The sequence below is a fragment of the Stegostoma tigrinum genome, chromosome 1 (assembly GCF_030684315.1).
Source record: "Stegostoma tigrinum isolate sSteTig4 chromosome 1, sSteTig4.hap1, whole genome shotgun sequence".
Lineage (NCBI taxonomy): Eukaryota > Metazoa > Chordata > Chondrichthyes > Orectolobiformes > Stegostomatidae > Stegostoma > Stegostoma tigrinum.
The window spans coordinates 56,781,158-56,796,139 of record NC_081354.1 but is presented as its reverse complement, the minus strand read 5'-3'; the positions used below and the strand labels follow the sequence as shown (position 1 = coordinate 56,796,139).

At 40.4% G+C, this 14,982-nt stretch overlaps 1 non-coding gene across 1 annotated transcript; it reads left to right on the top strand.

Annotated features, from left to right (window-relative positions):
• Positions 1–391: 391 nt before the first annotated feature.
• LOC125460095 (U6 spliceosomal RNA) lies at positions 392–493 on the top strand. Its single transcript, XR_007249176.1, has one exon. It is a non-coding gene; the product is annotated as a U6 spliceosomal RNA (small nuclear RNA).
• Positions 494–14,982: the final 14,489 nt, after the last annotated feature.

The following is a 14,982-nucleotide window of genomic DNA, read 5'->3' as shown; positions in this document are numbered from 1 at the left end:
TCAGATAATAAGGTGTGGAGCTGGATGAACACAGCAGGGCAAGCAGCATCATAGGACATTTCAGATTCTCCAGCATCTGCAGTTCCTACTATCTGTGGAAAATTGTAACTTTGTTTCACTGTTGGGTCAAAATCCTGGAAGCCCCATCCCTTGACTGAATTTCACATTCAGTTTGAGGGTGAGAAACTTCTAGAGTTGAACAAACCTAATTACAGGAGGATAGATTTGATCCTACTGGACTGGGCAGGAAGCCTAAAAGATAGGAAGACAATTGATGAGCAGTGGCATTGTTTAAGGAGCTTCAATTTCAGCCAACTAAAATATATTCCAGTGAGGAAGAAGGATTATAGAATGGGGAAATACATCCAAGGAAGTTGGAGATAACAAAAAGGCAAAAACTAGCACATATACTAAAATTGGAACGATACAGAGAAGATTAGCAGAGCCCCTGTGCAAGGATGACGTGCAAATTTGTGAAGTGTTCCATATTTTTGCTAATGGTAAGATTCTTGGTAGTGTGGATGAGAAGAGAGATTTTGATGTCCATGTGCATAGATCCCCGAAAGTTGCCACCCAGGTTGATAGGATTGTTAAGAAGGTGCATGGTGTGTTAGGTTTTGTTGGTAGAGGGATTCAGTTTCAGAACCATGAGGTCATGTTGCAGCTGTACAAAAGTCTCGTGTGGCCGTACTTGGAGTATTGTGTACAGTTCTGGTCGCCGCATTAAAGGAAGGATGTGGAAACATTGGAAAAGGTGTAGAGGAGATTTACCGGAATGTTGCCTGGTATGGACGGAAGGTCTTATGAGGAAAGGCTAAGGGACTTGAGGCTGTTTTCGTGAGAGAGAAGAAGGTTAAGAAGCAACTTAATAGAGACATATGAGATGATCAGATAGGAAGGACAGTGAGAGCCTTTGTCTGAGGATGGTGATGGCTAGCATGAAGGGACATAGCTTTAAATTGAGGGGTGACAGATATAGGACAGATGTCAGAGGTAGGTTCTTTACTCAGAGAGTAAGGGTGTGGAATGCCCTGCCTGCAACAGTAGTAGACTCACCAACTTTAAGGGCACTTAGATGGTCATTGGATAAACATATGGATGATAATGGAATAGTGTTGGTTAGATGGGCATCGGATTGGTTTCACAGGTCGGTGCAATATCGGGGGCCTGTACTGTGCTGTAATGTTCTATGTTCTATGTTCATACCAGATTGCAAAAGCTAATAGTAGCCTGCCAGATTAGGAAACATTTAAAAATTAGCAAAAGGTTACAAAACAAAGAGCAAAGGTAAATTATGCAAGGAAACTAGGACAAAATACAAAACAAAAACACAGTTGAAGCTTTTATAGTATATAAAAGTGAAGAGAATAGCTGAAGCAAATGTTGGTCCTTTGGAGGATGAGTGGAGAGTTAATAGAGGGGAACACAAAAATGGCAAAGATGCTGTATCAATATTTTACCTCAGTTTTCATGGTGGACGACGCAAGTACCATTCCAATAATAACAGGTAATGTAGAGATTTTAGAAAAAGAGGAACTTAAAATAATCATCATAATTAGGGCAAACAGTATTGAACAAACTGTTATGATTGAAGGCAAACATGTCCTTAGGATCTGGTGGGCTACATTGTAGGATTTTAAAGGAAATGATAGCAGAGATAGTGGATCCAATGTATTAATATAATGCCCTTATTTCAAAAAGGAATGGAGGAAGAAGGTAGGAAACTATAGACCGGGGTTGGGGAACCTTTTTACATTGGAAGGTCACATTTTATTTAACTGAGATCCTATTAGGCCACATGCTGAGAATTTAACACGTACAACACAATATCATATTTTTGTCAACATAGTTACTAATTTTAATTAAAGCCTGCTATTTTATGGGGTCTTTAAACAAAATAAAAATTCAGCAAAGATACATTTACTTGTTTGGCAAAATTGACAACAAGTCTAATAATAGGTGAAAAACCTATACAACAAACCATTTAATGACGTTTTTGTGATTGCTTATGCAAGGTAGGAATTGGTCATTTGGTTCTGACATTGTTGACCATAGCTTTAATTGGTCCTCCAGGTGAATATCTGTCATCTGAGATCTGAAGCACGTTTTAACTTGTGTCACATATGAAAATGTTGATTCATTACAATGGGTTGTGCTAAAACAAGGCAGAATTTGACGAGCACGTTGGTGTAGATGTCAGTTTTCAATGGCATTTTACCATACTTCAATGGGATCCTTCTTAGTGTCAAACAGACACTTCAGAATATTATCTCCTGGTCATCAGGTGCTTTCGAGACACCAACCAGGTGTGCTTGAAAAGCTAGTTTCAGTGTGAGATCATGTTTCTCAAAATCTGCAAACCTTTCATTGTATTCTTCCCTCAGGGAGTCTAGAATAGCCGTGTATTCGTTCACATTGCATTTCCTTAATGATTTGCTTGTATCCTGTTCATTAATTACCATTGCCAGTTCAGGCAAGCGTTCAGCTGAAAGTTCCGCTTGGGTAGGGAAAGTTTTTAAAAAATTCAGTTTTCCCAAAATACTTGGATTTTTAACCACATTATCACATATAACTTTAGTTTTACCTTGCAAAAAGAAATTCAGATCATTTTGCTTTGACATTATATCACACAGAAATGTAGCATTTCTGCAGAAATCCTCTTTTGACAATTCAGTTCCTTAAAAAATCATGTGATTTGTATTTGCAAAGAAAGAAGTTTTACAAGTATTTGTCCTTGCAACACCCAGCGCACATTCGAATGATATGGCAGATCCACACTGAATGTTTCATCATCAAGCTGAAGCATGTGAAATTAGCGATGTCGTGATGCATTTGCTCGAATGTAGCTTACAATACCTATAACTTTATCTAATGTGCCAATTAATGTAGATTTGGCACAGAGATTCTGTTGGTGCGAAAGACAATGAAAGGAAAGCAAAGTGTCTGGGTTTGGCAATTCTTTTTGTAGTAACGGAATAAATCCTTCACATTTTCCTCTTATGGATGGCGCACATACTTATTAAATTACGTAAATTCAGTTTCTGTTCATGGCATTTTTCTTTTAAGATAGTGAAGTTGTCAATTCCACGTGTCCTCACCATAAGAGTAGCCAAAGCCACTAACTCCTTGTGACAGTGAAAACCCGCTGTTATAACACGAATCAAAAATAATACCTGCGCTGAGTCAGTGGATTCATCCAAGGCAATGGCATAATAAATGTCTTCATTTTGCTATATTGTATGAAGTTGTTCTGTTACATTGAGGGCGAATTCATGCTGCTGATCAGTTATGGCCCTCCTTGAAAGAGGTAGCTGTTTATACTTATTAAACCTATCTGAATGTAAACATCCTGCACTTTCAAAAATGCGTTATTTTATGATTTCCACATCACTAAATGGCTTACGTCTTCTTCCAAGTATACATGCTACTTTATAAGTTGCTTCAGTGATGTCAATCCCTTGTCTTGACATCATTTTAAATACTTGATGCTGCTGCTACTGCTTTTGATTTTTCATTTTCTCAAGTGCAGACCTTCAGGGTTCTCCTTCTAGTTTAACATATTTGTGCTCCGTATGAGTGCATAATGCTGATATGCATTGTATTTCTTCACTGTTGCAATTATGGCACTGCAGAGCAAATACATCATGTTATCTTTCGCAGCAACTAGGTAATACTGCAATTCCCATTCTTCATTGAATACTCTGCTCTCGTCCTTTAATGTTCTTTTAGTTTTTGATCTAACTGGGTTACCAGTAAAAATTTTAAAATGGCACACAGAGTTAAAAATGCAGGTTTAGGGGCAAAGGAATTTGGGTGTCCTCTTGCATGATTCGCAGAAAACTAGGATGCAGCTACAGTGGGTAATAAGGTAGGCGAATGGAGTTTTGGCATTTGTTGCTAAAGGAATAGAGCATACTAGTAGGAAAATGTTGCTGCAACGTGCAAGCGATTAGTGAGACCACACCTGGAGTACTGCATATGGTTTTGGTTCCTTCTCTTGAGGAAGGATGTGGTAGCATTGAAGACAGTTCAGAGAAGGTTCACTTGATTGATTCCAGGGTTGAGGGGTTTTTCTTGTGCAGAGAGATCGAGTGGTTTAGGCCGATAACTATCCAGATTTTAGAGAATGAGAGGACATTTAATTGATGTAGATAAGATATTAAAGGGGATTGACAAGGTAAATGCAGAATGAATGTGTCAACTTGTGGGACAATCTAGAAGGAGTGGTCATAGTTTTAGGATAAGTGATAGCATTTTCATAACAGAGGAGGAGAAATTATTTTTCTTAAAGGGTCATGAATCTGTCAATTTCACTACCTCTACATGCGGTGAATGCCAGGTCACGAAGTAATTTTAAGGATAGGATAGATTTTTGATTAGCCGGTAAGTAGAGTTGAGGCCGAGATGGGATCAGCCATGATTGTATTGAATGGTTGGGCAGACTCAATGGGCTGAATTGCCTGTTCCTGCTCCTAGTTCTGATTTTCTAACAACATGGACTGCAGTGGTCAACAAGGCAGCTCAAAACCATCTTGTCAAGGCCAATGAGGGATGGGCAAGAAATGCTGCCCCAACTTGTTCCAACAAACCTTACACTGTCCCCTAATATTCCTTCAACTTCCTCTAATATCTTGAATTTATAACCTCCATTTTTATGCGGCATCTCTCTGGCCTGAGCCTAGCCCCATTTCCTTTGGCATTCTCCTTTTAATCATGAATGCTCATTTACATCCCATGACCCACACTATAAGTTTTCCAACCATCCCAAATTAATACTCTGCCTGACCCTCTACCAAATCAAACTCCTCATGAATATCTCTGTTTCTGTCTGCCAGACAACACCTTGAAATGGACCATATGTGGCCAATACAGACCCACCCTTTTGGCCCTGCATTCTCTTACCTTGACTGGCCTGTAGTTACCAGGTTTATCTCTCCCACGTTTTTAAAGGTTGAAATATTTGCAAACCTTCGGCCTTCTGACACTAGTCCCATACCTAAGCATATCCCAAGAGTACAGAGTGACCTTTCTTCTATGAATCTGAAAACCTGTAATCTACCACTATTTATTTTTATCCACTAACACTTATCCAATTTTATTCTTAAGGATCATTTCCCTTTTCATTCATTGATTACTTCAATCACCTGTGGAATTCTAGCATTAGGTGCCCATTTTTCTGTATGAAAATGTGTTTAATCTGACCCAAGTGATTTCCTTGAAGGCCTCCCAGTATAAATGAAAGAAAATTAGCATTAAAAAAGTCAGTATGACAGCTGCATGGGAAGCCCTGTGTGAAAATGAGACGTTGTAATTCAGTATGAATGACATTATCCGTAATTTTCCCTATTTTGCTACAAACGTCTGTAAAACTTGGGATCCCAGATAAAATAAGTTAAAACAGCTCCTGTAACCTCTAACACAGCTGGATTGAATCTGTTTCCACAGAAACATCTGTCTTGAATTAGTTCAAGAGGATATGATGGTGATTTTTAGAAGCAGAAGGTAATGTTAACAAGAAAATTATGAATATTAGCCAGCTCTTTGTATGTCTCAAACAGATGTGTTCACAATAAACATCTATATATCTTTTAAATAAAAAAACATTGGACTGAATCTGGCTGAGATTGGCTGTGGACCTGACTTGTTGCAAGGCAAATACTTGAACAAGTGCATAATCCTTTCAATCTCACTAGCTGCATTTCCAGTAATCTGTACTGCAATAATGAGATTAGATTACGTTCATGGAATTTGCAGCACAGAAACAAGCCATTCAATCCACCATCTCTACTCTTGTTGTGTGCCCCGACTGATTGGAGCCTTGAAGTATATTTTTTTAAATGTTGTTTAATAGAATATAGACATACTTAGGTTGTGAATGTTTTCTGTATGTTATTTTTATGAGGCTGTCCTTTTGTGTCAGTTACATGGGATCATGTGATGAGCTTTTCTGACAGTACCACTCATTCAGGAGCTTCCCTATAGTTCCTTCCACAGATTCCACTTACAAAGTTCCTTTGTTCATCACTGAGCAGTGACAGTTTATAATGAATAAAAACAGAAAGAACTGCAGATGCTATAAATAAGGAACAAAAACAGAAATTGCTGGAAAAGCTCAGCAGGTCTGGCAGCATCTGTGAAGAAAAAAAATCAAAATTAATCTTTTGGGTTCGGTGACGCTTCCTCAGAATAACCTATGTCATGCAGTCTGTTGCAAATGAGACATTACCTGCATATTTATTTTACCCTAGCTTCCTGGAAACGGCTTTTGCCTCACTAATATGCGTACAGAACCATTTTAGAAACTTAGGTTACAACTCAGTCAGCACAGTCACTTGAAGTAGAAGACTCAGGCGAAAAAAAAAGACCTGACAACTTTTGAAAAGTACTTGGACGAGCACTTGAAATGTCATAACATTCAAGGCTAGGGTTGAGTGCTGGAAAATGGGACTAGATTTAAAGAAGCTTTTTGTCGGTGCAGATCTGATGGGCCAGAGGAGCCCTTCTGTACTGTATAATTCTATGAGTCAGATCACACAATAGTTATCCTATGTTTTCTGAACCTATCAGTGTAGCTGTTACTTCAAAGAACATAAGCAAGTATCAAGGCATTGCATGGCTGTTCATTAGAAAGGCACTCCCTGTCACACTCTTCTTGCTTACCCAAAGCCTCTCTGCCACCCTATATGCCCTTGTGGGGGTGACTGTGGTGGGGAAGAGACTATTTTACACCTATATATACCTAAATACACCTATATATATTTTACACCAATATAACCTATAATGGTAAGTACGTTAAGGCATCCCAGAGTGCAATAGATGGTACGCAAGAAACACTGTACTACACTTAATAAATTCAAATTTGATCTGTTACGCAAGATACTTCTACATATTTTAAGAATACTGCTTGTGTTTTATTCTTAAAAATTGCTGTTTGTTAGCTGTGCCTCAGTTCATAGTGCTCAGCTATTCATCTCCAACTGAAAGGTTTAAATACAGAAATCAAGGTTGACAATCCAGTAGTACTGAGTAAGTGCTAATTGTCAAAGATGCTGTCTATCAGATAAGACAATAAACTAAGGCACCATTAGCCTGCTTGTCTAGATTAAAATACCACTGTGTGCTATATTGACAAATTGCATGGGAGTTATCCCCAGTGGCCTGGCTACTATCTCTCTCTCAATCAGCATCACAAAAACAGACTTGAAATTTTGTCATTATCACATTTTCTACATTACAACAACAATGCTTAAAAATATATCTCATGTATTCTGTTTCTCTAACAAAGTCATTTGGGGTTTCACACTTAAATAATTTCAAAACACCAGCATAAGTCTGGTATGTAGCCACCATCCAGCAATAAACGACTGATTAGATGAAATACCTCTTATTACTGAAGAATCAATAATTAATAATCAGCAGTTATTAAAAATGATATTTTTTATTAATTTAATCAAATTATATTAACAATGTATTGATAAAATATGAGTTGACCAGACTGTAGAAAAGAAAAATAGCAAAACACCAGGTTCTTACTGCATCACTGAGTCTTCAAGTCTCAAGCTGTATGGACACTAATGAATAAGGGCTTGTTAATTTTAAAGATAATGTGAACACTCTAAAATACTCCACTGTGTCATATTTAAGGTAATGTGCACATGTGGACAGATGCAATCAAATTGAACATTTTTAACAAATCAGATTTTAATGTCAACTTTTACCAAAAGATAATTAATCCCAAATTGGATATGAAAAGAAGATTGCAAAAGCTATTATTTGAGAGCTTCAAGGCAGTCCCAATGTATTCTGTCTCAGCCTGCGATCTAGATCAACCTGAGCTAACCTAGTTCCAGGGACTGTTCTTGAGGTGGGCACCTCTGTCCATGTCTGATTCCTGTTGACGTGAAAACTGGAGGAGTTTTATCTTGAGCCAAGAAACATTTCCTGTCCTTGATTTGTGTTCTAGATTGACCATCCAATTAAAATCTATTCTGTGTTTCGGAAAATTATAACCGTTTTGCGTAACTTTTGGGGTTTCTTGTTAGTTAAAGAGTCCTTAGTTATTAGATAAGTGTATTGTTTTATTTGATTGTACTAAATAAAATGTTGTATCTTTCTTTAACTCTGGGTCCTATTCTTGCTCATGGGAGTATCTCTATTATATCTAAAGCACCTGAACTAAACAGTTTTAAGGGGTTGATTAGGCCTGCACAACAGAATTGAACGAATGTAAATGATCTAAACAACTTTTCTAAACTTAAAATAATTCTTATTTCTCAGTAACTTATGGATAATTTTCTGGGCTGGTTGGAATAAAGGTGGCATTGTTACATGATGGAAGAGTGATCTGCCAAGATAATAGCCAGGTACCTCATGATGTGCTGCCTGCAACTGCAAACCAACTTAACATTGCACTCCTCATGCATTCAGACTGTGACTAAAGTTTGCCCCACCTCCATTTACAAGTTTGTCCATGACACCACAGTTTTAGGTCGGATTGGAAATATCGACGAGACAGAATACAGGAAAGAGATTAAGTGTTTAGTGGTGTGGTGTAAAGACAACAATCTCTCCAATGTCAGCAAAATGAAGGAGCTGGTCATTGACTTCAGGAAGCAGAGTGGAGGGCACATTCTTGTCTGCATTAATGGTGCTGAGGTGGAGATGGTTGAGAATTTCAAGTTCCTGAGAGTGATGATCATGCCAATCTGTCCTGGTCCTTCCACGTCAATGCGATGTTCAAGAAAGCACAACAATGCCTCTACCTCCTCAGGATGCTAAGGAAATTCAGCATGTTCACAAAGACTCTTACCAATTTTTATAGATGCACCATAGAAAAACATCCTATCTGGATGCGTCACAGCATTGTATGCAACTGCTCTTCTAAAGACTGCAAGAAACTAGAGAGGGTCATGAACACACTCCAGTCCATCAAGTAAACCAGCCTTCCATCTCTGGCAACGACCTAGAAACCAATATCCATTTCAAGCCTACCGACTCCCACAGCTACCTAGAATACACCTTCTCTCACCGACTTTCCTGCAAAAATGCCATCCCCTACTCCCAACTCCCACAGTAGTTGAAAATGCCCTCAACCATGCCTCTCACATTTCTCGCAACTCATCCCTCACACCCCCTCCCCGCAATAAGAACAAAAACAGAAACTCCTCATCCTCACGTACCACCCGACCAACCTCCGGATCCAACGCATCATCCTCTGGCACTTCCGCCATCTTCAATTTGACCCCACCACCAAAAACATTTTTCCCTCCCCACCCTTATTTGCTTTCCGGAGGGACCACGCTCTCCGGGACTCCCTTATCTGCTCCACACGCCCCACCACCCCTGGCACTTTTCCCTGTAACCACAGGAAGTGCTACACCTGCCCCTACACTTCTCCCCTCACCCCCATTCCAGATCCCAAGAAAACCTTCCACATCAAACAGATGTTCACCTGCACATCTGCTAATGTGGTATACTGCTGTTCCCGATGTGACCTCTTCTACATCGGGGAAGCCAAGCGGAGGCTTGGGGACTGCTTTGTGGAACACCTACGCTCAGTTCATGACAAATGACTGCACCATCCAGTCACAAACCACTTCAATTCCCCCTCCCACTCCTCCAATGCCACAATGATGCCACCCGGACATTGCGAGAACAGCACCTCATATTTTGCTTGGGAACCCTGCAGCCCAATAGTATCAATGTGAACTTCACAACCTTCACAAGCTTCAAAATCTCCCCGCCCCTGACCGCATCCTAAAACCAGCCCAGCTCGTCCCCGCCTCCCTAACTTGTCTGTCCTTTCTTCCACCTATCCACTCCTCCCACCTCAACCCCCACCCCCACCTCCTACCTACCAGCCTCATCCCTGCCTCCTCGACTTGTCCATACTTGCTGGACTGACCAATCCCCACCCTAACTCCCCACCTACATTCACCTTTACTGGCTCCATTCCCCCCTCCTTGACCTGTCTGTCTCCTCACCACATCTCTGGTCCTTTATCCATCTTCCATCTGCTCCACCCCTCAATTTATTTCAGAATCCCCCACCCCTCCCCCATTTCTGAAGAAGGGTCCAGACCTGAAATGTCAGCTTTCCTGCTCCTCTGATGCTGCTTGGCCTGCTGTGTTCATCCAGCACTACACCTTCTTATCTCTGCCATCTGTTGACTCCATCTATACTTCCCACTGCCTCGGGAAAGCAACCAACGTATTCAAAGATCCCTCCCGCCTCTGTTAAACTCTCTTCCCAGTCTGTTCCATTGGGCAGAAGATATAAGTTTGAATAAATCTACCAACATATTCAAGAACAGCTTCTTCCCTGCTGTTATCAGACTTTTGAACAGACCTCTCAAATGTTAATGTTGATCTCTTTCTCTCTGCACCTTCGCTGTGGCTATAACACTGTTCTACTACACTGATACACTTTGTATAGTACGATTTGCCTGTATAGCATTACAAAACTGCACTTTTCACTGTATCTTGGCACATGTGACAACAATAAATCCAACAAACACAAATAGACGATGGTAACACTGGACAGGTCAGTTCCCAGACTGGTACCTGGCTTTGTAGACACTAAGTTTCATTTTTCTTTTTGTTTACCATGGAGGTCAGTTACTGAATATATTTATGAGAAACTATCAATGTACATTTAATAAAAATTGCACAAAAGACAAACGAGAAACTATATTACAGTAGACAAAAGCTAATGGAATGGTTTCATTACAAAGAATAGCAATATTCAGCAAGCCCATACAGACACTCCAATTTCTGTGAAGAGTCACCCCCGCTGTCTGCTGCCGTTTCTTGTTGAGCGGGCACAGCTGTCATTGGTTTCCTTTTGGCAAATTGTTGCACATTCACTGTTATTTTATTTTATTTTATTTATTGATTTAATTTATTTTATTTAATTAACATCTTTCTTCAAGACCCATAAAACAGGCTGGTAACTCAATTATTTTGCTGTGGTTGCCGTGACGTAATGTTGAGCATGCGGGTTTGTGACCGCTGGGGTCTGAGTTCAAGTCCCGGGCAGCCTATTTCTTGGGGCAGCACGGTGACTCAGTGGTTAGCACTGCAGTCTCACAGTGCCAGGGACCCGGGTTCGATTCCAGACTCGGGTAACTGGCTGTGTGGAGTTTGCACATTCTCCCCGTGTCTGCGTGGGTTTCCTCCAGGTGCTCCGGTTTCCTCCCACAGTCCAAAGATGTGCAGGCTAGGTGGATCGGCCATGCTAAATTGCCCGTAATGATTAGGGGTGTGTGGCTTATAGGGGGATGGGTCTGGGTGGGATGCTTCAAGAGCGATGTGGACTTGTTGGGCCGAAGGGCCTGTTACCACACTGTAGGGAATCTAAAAAACTCATTTACACTTATTCCTTAACATGCATCGCCTAAACATATGTCTTCAACATTCTTGTAGGATACCAGTCTTCATTCTGGAACATTCTTCTCATGGACTTCTAATATTCTCAAGGCTTTTGTTCTCAGTATCACCTACTTGGAGACTGTTTTTAACCTCTGCAGTTATGCCTCACTCCTGAATGAACCTGTTTTGGCCCCCTTCTCTCTTTCTCTCGGTTATGGCTTTCTGGCCATTTAGCTGAATTCACATGACTTCTTGTAAAGGCTGTTTTTAACTCAATGCTCAAAGTAACTTTTTGACCTTGAAGAGAAGTCAGATTTTCAGAGAACTGAACAACTAAAATCCATTTTTCGTCCTCATTACAACCCAAATGTTCAAATATTAATAATATATCATGTACCTTTATAACAGTGGGCAAATGTAAGGCATGCTGAGATAGTTCTGCAGTGCTCATGATAATTGCATATAATATAGACAACTAGATTTGAGAGCTACAAGCAGAAGTCATCATGTAGATGAAAATATAGTGGCAATAATGATAATAGAGACATGGCTCAAAGAAGGAAGCATTGGGAAATTTATATTCCTAGCTGACACATATTCAGGATGGGGAAATAAAGGAGGTGGGACACTTTAACGAAACAGTCAATATCATAGAGGTGGTGTAGTTGGGAGTTCAAAGATAGAATTGACTTGGTTAGAATTAAGGAACAATTAATTAAATCAATTAAACAGATAAGTAATTTTGTCACCTGGTTTATATGATAAGCCATAAAACAGATGGAAGGAGAGGAAGGATCAAAATTGCAGGAAAATTAAAGAAAGATGCAAGAATTGACGAACAGTAATAATGGGGACTCCACTTATTCTAATACAGACTGATATAGTAACAAATGTAATATGATCACTTTCTGAACTGGTGTACGGATAGTCCAACAAAGTAGGGACTAGTGTTTGATCTAAACTCTGATGATTGAAATGCGTTGATTGGCGCATGTTTCAGTGTCGGACCTTTTAGGGAAACAGTGATCATAGTATCATTAGATTTAGAATAATTATGGATAAAGCATCAGGTTAAAATTATTTTCCTTGAAAATGGCTAATAAAGGAATCTAGTGCAGGTGGATTGCAATAAAAAATGCTGGTTGGTAAATTAAACAGAAATGATGAGTTTTCTTTTAATTGTGCAAGAAATTGCGATCTGTAATGTGGTGACTGAAATGGTGATGGAAGCAGATTCAAAGTAATTTTCAAAAAGGTATTGTATTTATAGAGAAAAAGTAGGAGTGGCATTATTTGGCTAATTCTTTCCAAATGTGTATGCAAATACAATAGAATTATTGGTTCCTTCTGTGTTATACGATTAAAAACATAGGAACAGGACTCCTTCATCTGGCCACTCAAACCAGCTCTGCCATTTAATAACAATTGACTGAACTATTATATCAACTCCATGTTCCTACCTTATTCCTGTATGCCTCAAGCCCCATAACACTCAAAAATATCTACTGATATTACTCTTGAATATACTCAAGGTGCAAGGATTCCCAGCTCATTAGATAGAAAATTCCAAAGAATCACAACCCCTGAGTGTAGACTCTTTTTCTACTTTCATTATTAAATAGCCAATCCTTTGCTTAAGTCATTCTACACTCCCAGCCAGATGAAACGATGGGTTGGACGTTTTTCTGCCAGTTTGAATGTTGGGGCAAATATAAAATCCAGTAGACACCAAGCCCACCACCTAATTGTTCACCCCTGTGCCCACTGCAGGTAAATAGGCTAAGAAGAACATTGGGATGTCTGCTGGAATTAAACCAATTAAAATCCTTAAGTGGTCAACTATTGACTGTGTAAGGGACTCATCCCACCAAATCATATCCAAATTTTTTACATCTCAATGAGATCGTCTTCTGTTTATCTAAACTCCAGAGAATATAGGCCTTTTTAACTCAATCTCTTACCAGGCTTCTTCACCTTGGAAACAATTGGTCAACTTTCCATCTTACTGTTTTTTTCCAAAACCCCCAAGACAAAAATATCTTCCCTTAGCTAAGGGGGCTGACTATTCCATTGGAGTTTCCTAGCAATTAAATAAAAATAAAATAATGATCTGCCTTTCTGATTGCTTGCTGTACCTACATGTTAAATTTCTGTAATTCAAACGTAAAGACATCCAGGCTGATTTGTGGCTTTTAAATGATATTCTGTTGTTTTAAAATTATTCTTACCTAAGTGAATGGCTTTGCATATCTTCATTATTTTCCACCTGTCATCTTCAAACCCACTTAACAAGCTCACATACCTTTGTAGCTTTCTTAATTGCATGCTTCTCAGTTAATTTTCCAACCTAGCAAATGTGGATGGATTACCTTGTGGTCCACAAATCTGAGTTGATATAGATTGTAGACAATTGAGGCCTGAGAGCTGATTCTGAAGTACTTCATCAGTTATAATCTGCTATCCTCAAAATTACTTATTCCTATTATTTCTGTACATTTGTGATTTGATGTGTCTCTCCTGGCATAGCCTTTGTCATTCTTTAATATATTTAGATTGACGGACATGGGATTTGATATTCATTTCTATTCCTTGGTATCAACCCAAAGGCTGCACTACGTGGGTAAGAGATAATGGGAACTGCAGATGCTGGAGAATCTGAAATAACAAAGTGTGGAGCTGGATGAACACAGCAGGCCAAGCAGCATCTTAGGAGCACAAAAGCTGACGTTTCGGGCCTAGATGGAAAAGGGGGAGGGGGAGAGGATTCTGAAATGAATAGGGAAAGAGGGGGAGGCGGGTCGATTATGGATAGAGGAGAAGATAGGGGGAGAGGGGACAAACAGGTGAAAGAGGCGGGGATGGAGCCTGTAGAGGTGAATGTAGGTGGGGCGATAGGGAGGGGATAGGTCAGTCTGGGGAGGACGGACAGGTCAAGGGGGGGGGGATGAGGTCAATAGGTAGAAAATGGGGGTGTGGCTTGAGGTGGGAGGACGGGATAGGTGAGAGGAAGAATAGGTTAGAGAGGCGGGGACGAGATGGTTTTGGGATGCAGTAGGGGGAGGAGAAATTTTGAAGCTTGTGAAATCCACATTGATACCATTGGGCTGCAGGGTTCCCAAGCGGAATATGAGTTGCTGTTCCTGCAACCTTAAGGTGGCATTGTTGTGGCACTGCAGGAGGCCCAGGATGGACATGTCATCTAAGGAATGGGAGGGGGAGTTGAAATGGTTTGCGACTGGGAGGTGCAGTTGTTTACTGCAAACATCGCTGAGGCCAGACACCAACTCTCTGACACCTCCTCCTACCACTCCCTGGATCACGTCCTCACCCCCGAGCACCAAATCATCATCTCCCAAACCATCCTCAACCTCATTACCTCAGATGACCTCCCACCCACAGCCTCCAATCTCATTGTTCCTCAACCCCACACCGCCCACTTCTATCTCCTTCCCAAAATCCACAAATCTGCCTGCCCTGGTCGACCCATTGTATCTGCCTCCTCCTGCCCCACCGAACTCATCTCCACCTATCTGGACTCCATTTTCTCCCCCTTGGTCCTGGAACTCCGTACCTACATCCGTGACACCACCCACGCCCTCCATCTCCTCCAAAA